General features: G+C 42.1%; 1 pseudogene; it reads left to right on the forward strand.

Moving 5' to 3' along the window:
* Window positions 1-7,640: 7,640 nt before the first annotated feature.
* LOC138815713 (insulin-like growth factor-binding protein 3 pseudogene) lies at window positions 7,641-8,575 on the forward strand (annotated as a pseudogene).
* The last annotated feature ends 568 nt before the right edge of the window (window positions 8,576-9,143 follow it).

Raw genomic sequence — 9,143 nt, forward strand, 5'->3', positions numbered from 1 at the left:
TCTCTCTCTGGCCAAAATCGCTGTACTGTGATGGCACACTTGGTAATTCTCTGGCCTAGGACTCTTCACTGGAACACTACAACTATTTTCTATGTGACAGCATTTTTAGCCTCTAGCTTCTTCTCCTCCATCCTCCCCTAAAGTAATTTGTTGTTGCTTTTTAAAAAACTGGTGCCAGTGGCTCATGCCTGTAATCATAACAACTCAGGTGGCTGAGATCTGATAATCGAGGATTAATAACAGCCAGGGTAAGAAGGTCTGTGAGATTATTATCTCATTAACCAGTTACCAAGAACCTAAAAGGGGCATTGGGGGCCAAACTAGTAGAGTGATAGCCTTGAGCACAAGAGAACAGGGGTTTCAACCAGGCCCTCAGTTCAAGCTTCACATATTAAAAAAAGTTAAAAAGAATTTGCCATCATTTGTAATCTCAGCATCCTCAACTAGTGGTTTATTTATAGCCAATTTGTATCTCAGTTTGTACGTATTTGGGTAGGGGAACTAAACTTATATAACAGTTAAAAGAAAAAAAAATGAACACAAGGGTACAGGTGTCTCAGGCATGTAATCTTACCTTCTCAGGAGGCTGAGAAATGAGGATGGTGGTTTAAAGCCAGCCCTGGGCAGAAACGTTCCCATGAGACTGCTATTTCCAATTAACCACTAAAAAACAAGAAATGGAACTGTGGTTTAAACTTGTATGGTAGAGTGCTAACCTTGAGCAAAGAAGCTCTGGGACAGCACCCATGCCCTGTTTTAAAGCCCCATGTCTGAAGGAAAAAAAAAAAGATTTCAGGGCTGGGAAGGTGGCTAAGTGGTAGAGTGCTTGCCATGCAGGTATGAGCCTTTGGTTCAATTTCTTAGTACCACATAAGCAGAAAAGCCAGAAGTTGCATTGTGGTACAACTGGTAGTGTGATATCCTTGAGGTGAAGAGCTAAGGGACAGGGCCCAAGCCAAGAATTCAGGACCCATGATGGACAAAAAACAAACAAAAAAAGAGTTCAAACAATTAAATGATGTGCACAATAGACTATACACTAAAGATGAAAGATTAAATTAATAATTAAAATGATCAACATTGTTTCAATTTTGTAGGTGGTGAATGTAGCAGAAAAAGTGATAAGAAATAATGATTCATTTCTAACAACTCTTCCATTTGTTAAACTCATTTACTATTTTAAACTAAAGAAGCACTTAAGCGCCGGGTGCTGGTGGCTCACGCCTGTAATCCTAGCTACTCAGGAGGCTGAGATCTGAGGATCGCGGTTCAAAGCCAGCCCGGGCCGGAGAGACCGTGACACTCCTATCTCCAATAAACCACCAGAAAACCGGAAGTGGCGCTGTAGCTCAAGTGGTAGAGCGCTCGCCTTGAGCTGAAGAGCTGAGGGACAGCGCCCAGGCCCAGAGTTCAAGCCCCACGACCGACAAAAAATAAAAATAAAAATAAAAAATAAAAAAAAAATAAAGAAGCACTTAAGTTTCACTTTATTGAAAAACAAAATTGAACATGTGCTTTAGCCTGAATTCCACATTTTATAATTTGCCTTTTAGTAAACAATCAGTATCTTTTCTTATAAAATACATGTGATACCTTTATTTAATACTTCACATCTTTCCAGTATTTGGTTATAACAAAACCCCTCCCTTCTTTCTTTTCTTCCTTCCATTCCTTCATATCCTTTCCTCCTTTCAATCCTAGCAATTAAACTCAGGGCTTCATGCATTTTATGTAGATGCTCTACAAAGTGAGCCATACACCTGTTCTTTTCGCTTTAGTCACTTTTTTTTTTGTTGGTCATGTGGCTTGAACTCTGCGCCTGGACACTGTTCCTGCACTCTTCAGCTCAAGGCGAGTGCTCTACTGTTTGAGCCACAGTGCCACTTCTGGTTTTCTAGTGGTTTATTGAGATAGGAGTCTCACACACTTTCCTGCCTAAATTGGCTTTTAACTGGGATCTTCAGATCTCAGCCTCCTGAGCAGCTAAGATTACAGGCATGAGCCACCTGCGCTTAGCGCTGCTTTAGCCATTTTTATGACAGGGTTTTCTGTTTATGACCAGGCTAGCATGGATCACAATCCCTCGATGACAGGGAGGGTTGTGTGTAACAAGTCAGATACAGTGAGGAAACAACTTTCTCTGTCCATCACATGGAGAATTTTCGAGGACTGTATTAGAAATGTCTAGGAGTGGTTTGTGATGAGCATTCTGCTTCCAGGAGTCTCTTCCCACTTCCCAACATTCTAGTCCTGCCAGAAAGGTTCTATGGTAGAAGGCTCAGGATGGAGAAGGCAGACTCTCATTTTCCTTGTCACCAATCTGCCCACAGCAGTGATTGTTCCATCTTAACTATTTGGATGGACTTCTACCCTGATGATTTTTATGAGCACAAGAAACTTGACATCCTGAAAACACTTACATAGTATGACAAACTCAACACGCCCTCTTCAAACTTGCTGTTCTGCTTCCATATTCTTCTGGACCAGCTGGAGCAACGAATGACCCATGAGACCAAGAAAAAGAGTAAGTAGTACTTGTTTAGATGCCTTAGAGCTTGTGAGTAGGGATGGAACCTAGATCTCAAGGGATGGCCCTGCTTGGCCAATAGCCCTTTGTACTATCCAGCTTGACAAAATGTCCTTTTATGGATGTTCTATGCCGGGTAATGTCTGTGCCCTTTTTAAAAGAACTTGGACATAACCACTCATTAGAAACACTCTACCTTCTCATCAGTGTTCAGTCCAAACTCAAGTTCTACAGCTTCCCCTATTACATCCTCATAGAAGTTTATTCACACTTTAACTTCTAGAGTCTACTCTAAGACTCTTCTACCTATTTCCATTCTTATGTTTGTGTCACTGTAGAGAACTTCCTGCTGAACTCCAGATAAAGAACCCATCAGAGATGTGTCCTATGGTGAGTGATGGAGATTGGAAGCTAACACTGGACTCCAGAAACCATGTGAACATAGAGGCTTTTTTCAATGTATAGAAAGGACCAAGTAGGTTTTGAGTCCTGTAGACATCCCACTAGTTCTGAACTCCACATGTGATGTATGTGAACCTGCACATACCACCAAGGAAGAAGATGATCCAGAATGTCTTCTATTGATGTTCACAATTCACATAGATCACATCCAAACCATTAAAAAAGTATTGGTCTTGGAGTGCAGGATAAATATGTGCTAATGGAAAATGACCCCAGTCTACGTTCAGAAAAACCAATAAGTTAGGTCCAAAGTCTAGATTCAGTTGAGGAAAGGGAATCTGTCCTCACAGAATATCCAGACCAATTTGTCCTGCTGCTGGGGATCCAATTTCCCATTGAGAAATAAGATCTGTCCCTCCCTAGATTCAGGAAGAAAATAGTGCCTTTAATAAGGAAGTAGATCCTTTTGAGGACTCTGAGGCAGAATTTGTGTCTGAAGGCAATTAGAAGACAATCCATATTTAGAGATTGCTTTTCCCCCCTTCTTTAGAAAATCTTTATATTTATTTTTGGTCCTGGTTGTTGTAAAATGATCAGTCTAGTTATTTTTCTAACGTTATTAAAATGTCAGTGTTTATGTTATGTTATACAATTCATGAATCTTAAATGTGTTTTTTTTTCAACCTACAATATAAAGCACCATGCACATGTGTTCTGTGTGTGGGAAAACACAGAGTGACAGGGGGGCTGAACAAGAGAGCCTACTGGACATAAAGGGAACGGTTAAATGCACAGGGAGTTGCGAGGAAGCCAGGCCATGCCTTCATGGGGTGATAAGGTGGCTACAAAAGCTCTAGGACATACCAGATCAGATGACTTAGAAAGCTGTTCTGTCAATTGGGACAAACGCTACAATACTTATAGTGGTATGTGGGACTTTCTTCCAACAGTGAGTTCAAATATGTATATATATTCACTGTGCTTTGGGAAATATTGAAGAAAAATTTAGCTCCATTAACATAAAAATTCTACTTAGGGCTGAATATATTTGACAAAATACATAGGAAATATCGACACTGGAAATTATAAGCCATCATCAATAGAAGAAAGAAGGCTTATATAGATGGACAAACACAAAATCAGGAAGCAATTAAATCAGTTATATGGAAATACATGTTATATTCATTACATTTTATATAGTATAATATATGATATATAAGATCGAATATGATTTTTCATACTACAAGGGCTTTTAACATTTTTAATCTTAAGTATTTTTTTCACATAATATTAGTGTAAAACATTATTGGGGAACGTGGTAATAAAACTTTGATTATAATTATATGAATATATATTTTTGTGTTTCTAGATATAACATTGATTATAAATAGATGAATAAATGTAAACATATATTTGTATATCTGCCTATGAGGTGAATATAATGAAACAAGCTACACAATGTATAAAAAGGCAGTTATGAGTTAGTATATGAGACTCAGGCCTGTAATCCTAGTTATGTGGGAAGCTGGGTTCTGAGTTTTAGTTTCTCTTACCCCCATGCCATTAGATTTTCAGAGGAGACCTGGTCCCTCGAGTGTAGCCAAGCAACACATATGTAGTAGGATCACACTCAGTGACCCCAGAGGAAAGTCAGTAGAAATCAGGACAAGCTTATTATGTTAGGACAGTCTACTCAGTTCCTGTGCCAAGATGGGCATCTGTAGAACATCAGATGGAAAGTTGGCATTCCCTCCCAAAATGTTTTTCACTATCATGAATTAAACCTTATTTCCCTTCCCAACCTGCAAACAAATAGAATTATGCCAAGGGCTAAAGAGAGATGGACAAAGACTTACAAATACATAAAATTATATACTTTTTTTTTGGGGGGGGGTTCCGGTTGTCAGCTTGAACTATGGGCCTGGGCGCTATCTCTCAGCTCTTCAGCTCAAGGCTAGTGCTCTACCACTTGAGCCACAGCGCCAATTCTGGCTTATTTTCTTTTTGCTTATGTGGTGCTGAGGAATCGAACCCAGGGCCTCATGCATGCAAGGCAAGCACTCTACCACTGAGCCACCTTCCCAGCCCCCAAATTATATACTTTGTTTCAGTAATTCAATGACAAATCATCAAAGGCATATCTTGAATTTTTCTTTTTTTTTTTTAATGGAAATGGGAATATACACTGAGTGCATCAGGGAGTAGCTGATAGTTTGGATGCTGAGTTGTGGAATACATTCCTGGGCATGGGTGTCACTTGCCTCTGAGAACTTGTGTGAGGATGCGTCTCCACACACAGCTTCACAAAACAATGCCCATAACTTGTATGATGTCATAGCCATTTTTCCATAGCAGCAAATAGGTGTCAGGCACTGATCCTTCTCTGAGGTGGACTAAGCAACACAGAAAGGCACAAAGAACTAGAGGAAATGACTGCTACACACCAGACACCAGCTTCAAGAGCTGTCCTGACCAGAAGCTAGGATAAATTGAGCTGGAGAAGGCTGATCCCCAGACAAGGCTCCTGAGCACTAAGGACCAGGCACTATTATAGGTGTTGGAGAAACAATTGAATGTGGTTCTCTCCTCATAAATTTCATGCTCAAAAGAAAACCAGAAATCATAATGATAATTTCTATAAATCAGAGACATGACATTGGTAGTTTGGTGGCAACAACTTCAAAGTGGGTATGTGAGGACATATCCCTGAGGAGGAGATAGTTAATCTGACAGCCATCATCCGTGCAATTAACTAGAAGCAGATACTCCAGGCAGTAGGAACAGCAAGTACATCCCTCAGTGATGGGAAAGGACATAACTTGCTTCAGAAAAGGAAAACATCACTGATGTGCTTGCTTGTGAAGTAAGAAAAAAAGGCACAACAAAGAAAAAAAGTCAGACATGAAGATCGGAATAAATTATATAGATACTGGATGCTGCTGGTTACAAGAAAAAAAAATCTGTTATTCTAAATCTGACATGACCCACTGGAACCAAAGTGCTCAAATAGTAGCTAGACACATCTGATTCACCTAGAGAATACTTTTAAAATGTGATTCTAGCCAGGCTCTGGTGGCTCACAACTGGAATGCAAGCTACTCGGGAGGCTGATATCTGAGGATCAGGTTTGAAGCAAGCCCAAAGAGGAAATTTGGAAAGACTAATCTCCAATTAACCACCAAAATTATGGACATGAAGCTGTGGTTCAACTGCTAGAGCACTAGCCTTGAGAAAAAATTAAGGGACAAAACCCAGGCTTTAGGTCCAAATCCCTGGACTTCAGAAATCAAAGAAGTCAACAAATAAAATTTCGTGCTCAGTCGATCATCACTTAGCATTCTACTTCAATGTATTTGGTATGAGCCTAGGAAGTTACATCCTTAGCAAATGCTCTCCCCTCATATTCTGCTTCATTACCAGTATTCAAATCCCTGGTATTACCAAAGTCTCCTCCCAGTTAGCATAGCAGTCTACCACTGGGAATTAATAGATATATTTTTATTAATCATAATCTATCCAGACACATCAAATGAGTAATAGCCACATTCCATTATTCTGAATGTTTTTGCTCCCCCTTTGAGTTAATAAGCCTTACCATTAAAAACTATAGAATACTTATTAAATTAAATCAACAGTCATCATTCTCCCACCCAATCTTATAACCTAAGTTATGTGGGGTTTTTTTGTTTCTTTGATGTTGGTGCCCTGTATCTTGTATATACATTTCTCTAGCTTTGGGAGGTGAAGGGAAAAAAACCAAATGCTTAACTAGGGATACAGTTTGACCCATTTTAACAATGAGATCAAGACACTATGTTCAAAAACGAACTGTACAATTTAGGCAGGGAGTGTGAGGGGGGATGGAGAGGAGTAGTTGTGGAGGTGGAAGGGTAGGGATGGTAGGGAAAAAACAAAGGAGAAGGTAACAATGCTTGAGAGGAAATGAACTCATTACCTACCTTATGTAAATGTAACCCCTTTGTACATTATTTTTACAATAAAAAACATATTAAAAAAGATGAAAAGAACCAGAAATAAAACTACATACTTACAATCATCTGATATTCGGCAAAAGAGCGAAAGATGTAATGTGAAAAAAAAAAAAAAAAACATAGCCTTGCCGGATGCCCTTGGCTCATGCCTTTAATCCTAGCTACTCAGAGGCTGTGATCTGAGGATGGTTGTTGAAAGCCAGCAGGGACAGGGAAGTCAGTGAGACTCTTAGCTCCAATAAACCACAAGAAAATGGGAAGTGGAACTGTGGTTCAAGAACTAGCCTGAAGATGAAATGCTGAGGGGTAGCTCCAAGGCCCAGAGTTCAAGCCCCATGACCGACACACACACACACACACTGACACACACATACACACACACACACACACACACACACACACACACACACACACACACACCACACTTACACACGCATCATAGCTTCTTCAACTATTGGTGTTGGGAAAACTGGACATCCATAGGCAGAAAACTAGAAGTGGATCTCTGCTTCCACTAACATCAAGTCAAAATGGATTAACTACATTAAAATCAGCCAAACTACTATAAGACAGAATAAGGGTGACATTAGAACTTATAGGTACTGAGGTGCGAGCTGGGCAACTGCACGCCTAGCAGTTGCACTCCAGATCCCGCAATCTCGCACTGCGTGCCTCGACCTGATAACCGCTTACTCCAGTTGGCCCCTGCAACAGGCTCCATGCATTGGGCGCACCCCGCGCTCTGGGCAGCTCTGCTCACCGCACTGGCCCTGCTCCATGGGCCGCCGGTGACGCGGCCCCTTAGTGCGCTGAGAGCCCTGTGATGCGAACTCCCTGGCCCAGTGCATGCCTCCGCCTGCCACACCCACGTGTGCAGAGCTGGTGCGCGAGCCAGGCTGTGGCTGCTGCTAGAACTGAGCGCTGCGCGAGGGCCAGCTATGTCATGTCTACACCGAATGCTGCAACTTGGGGCTCAGCTGCCAGCTGCCACGGGCCGAGCCACGCCTCCTGCAGGCGCTGCTGGACGGCCGGGGGTTCTGCGCCAATGCCAGCGTCCCCTGGCCGCCTGAGCACCAACCTTCTGCCGGTGCCCTCTGCCTCAGGAAATGCTAGTGAGTCGGAGGAGGACCGAGGCACGGGGAGCATGGAGAGCCATGCCCCGCCCAGCACACATAGGGTGTCTGACTCCAAGTATCATTCCATTCATTCATATCTAGACACCATCAAGAAAGCTCACGTGAAGGACAGCCAGCGCTACAAAGTCGACTATGAGTCCCAGAGCACGGACACCCAGAACTTCTCCTCAGAGTCCAAACGGGAGACAGAATATGGTCCCTGCCTTAGAGAGATGGAAGATACCCTGAATCACCTGAAGTTCCTCAATGTGCTGAGTCCTAGGGGTGTGCACATCCCCAACTGCGACAAGAAAGGACTTTATAAGAAGAAGCATTGTTGCCCCTCCAAAGGCAGAAAGCGGGGCTTCTGCTGGTGCGTGGACAAGTATGGTCAGCCCCTCCCAGGCTGGGACAGCAAGGGCATGCACGACATGCACTGCTTCGGCATGCAGAGCCAGTAAACCCCACTGCATCAGTTAAATTGGAGCTCCAATACGCTTTACTTTGCACAAAACACTGCCACGGACAGAAAAACACCTGGCTACAGCTTCAACTTATATTTCTTTTTGTGATGAACTGGTTTTTTGTGTGTGTTTTTTTTTAAAGAAAACCAAAGTTTAGACAGATTTTTGAAATGTCTATTGTTCCTTTAAATGGTAAACTTGAGCATCTTTTCAGTTTTCAATAGTCAGAAAAGAAAATTAATTTCTCTGTTTCTTTCTGTAAAAATAACTGATACTCCTGCCCAAAGCAGCGGACTTGATCCCCTTCTAGAATCCTCTCCACCTCTGCCCACTGGAACACCTGACCTTCTGCCCCCCTCACTTCAGTGGCTATTGTAGAAGACACCTCCTCGTTGCCCTCCACCCTGCTCAGGCCTCATGGAGAACAGGAAAGTCAGAAACTCCAGTCACCTGGCCATCTCTACCATACACGAGACCCCTGGCCATCCTGGTCCTATCTTTGATTCCAAGGCTTGGAACCCTGGACGACAAAGCTTCTTCATTTTCTGCAAGTGACCTGATCTGCTTGGAAAATACTAGAGAGATTGAGGTGGAATCTTAACTGACCAAGAAAGTTCTATAAAACTGACCAAAAAAGTTCTAG

This window comes from Dipodomys merriami, unplaced genomic scaffold (genome assembly GCF_024711535.1).
Source record: "Dipodomys merriami isolate MVZ:Mamm:240054 unplaced genomic scaffold, mDipMer1.0.p SCAF_660, whole genome shotgun sequence".
Lineage (NCBI taxonomy): Eukaryota > Metazoa > Chordata > Mammalia > Rodentia > Heteromyidae > Dipodomys > Dipodomys merriami.